Source organism: Belonocnema kinseyi, chromosome 9, assembly GCF_010883055.1.
Source record: "Belonocnema kinseyi isolate 2016_QV_RU_SX_M_011 chromosome 9, B_treatae_v1, whole genome shotgun sequence".
NCBI classification, from domain to species: domain Eukaryota; kingdom Metazoa; phylum Arthropoda; class Insecta; order Hymenoptera; family Cynipidae; genus Belonocnema; species Belonocnema kinseyi.
This window is the reverse complement of record NC_046665.1, coordinates 46,863,666-46,864,885: the sequence shown is the minus strand read 5'-3', so window position 1 is coordinate 46,864,885 and position 1,220 is coordinate 46,863,666.

Below are 1,220 nucleotides of genomic sequence, written 5' to 3'. Positions count from 1 at the left end.
CGCGGTATAATAAGCTCCTTACAGTGTCCATTTTCAAGTGATTATCCCAAGTGTCAATGATTCTAATTGTTTTTGGAAAATATGAATTGTTTGCGGTGGTCTTATAAAAATTTAAACTAACACAGGAATTGGAATGAATTGGTTGCTGCGACGACAAATGTCCCTTGAAGTGCAGGTTTCTTTCTCGGTGGATGGCGTAGTAGTCGCAGTCTTCCTTTACTGGTGAGCCTCTTTTGGCTCGGGTCCTGGTCTCTGGATGCCTCCCGGAATTCTGAGTTGGTCCGACCGGAACTTCGTGATCCCCAGAGTGTCTCACGCCTCAAGTAGAATAAGCGATATGCGGCACTCTTTTTCCTTTAAAATGCTGTATCCTGGTAGGATCGCCAATTTGTGGATTGCCTCAGGATCAATCAGACTTTTTTTAAAGGAATGGGTGCTATAATTGAAGCTGGTAGGTTAAAAGATACTTTTAGGAGCTTTATTTAATGTATTAATATAGTGGAGCCAAGAGTAACGGTCTTGCTCGAGGCGTAGCGGGTTCTGCCGAGGCGTGGCTCAGAGCCTGTATATATACCCTCGGACGAGTTAGTATGACGTCATAGTTTGTTCGTGTCTACAATAGCTCAATTTTCAAGCTAAAAACAACGGATTTAAAAAATGTTTAATTTTCAATAAAAAGAAGAATTTTTAACCTAGAAAATTAATTTTCTGATAAAAAACAACAACATTAGAAACAAAAATTTTTAAATTGTCAACCAAATAGATGACTTTGTTGTTGAAAATGATCAATTTTTAACAATAACTAAAATAGTTAAATTTTCAATTCAAAATCACAAATTTCCAAAAAGAATTAATTTTTTAATGAAAAAGATGATTTTTTAACCGAGAAGATAAATTTTCTACCTACAAAAACAGTGAATTCAAAAAATATATAGTAATCTTTAAACACTAAAAAAGTATTAATTTTCAATCAAAATGTTTGTTATTTCCCACCATATTTTATTTTTTTATCGTTATGTACTAGAAGAATGATTAAAATTTTGATTAATAGATTCTTAAATTAATCTTTGACTACCAAAAAAACAGTAATTTTTTCAAAATGTTTAATTGTGCATAATTTTAAAAATTCTCTTAAGATCATTCAGACTCTTTTATGTAAACTTTTTAATCAAAGCATCCCAAATTCACCTAGCCAGTTTGCGAACTAGAATATAGACCAT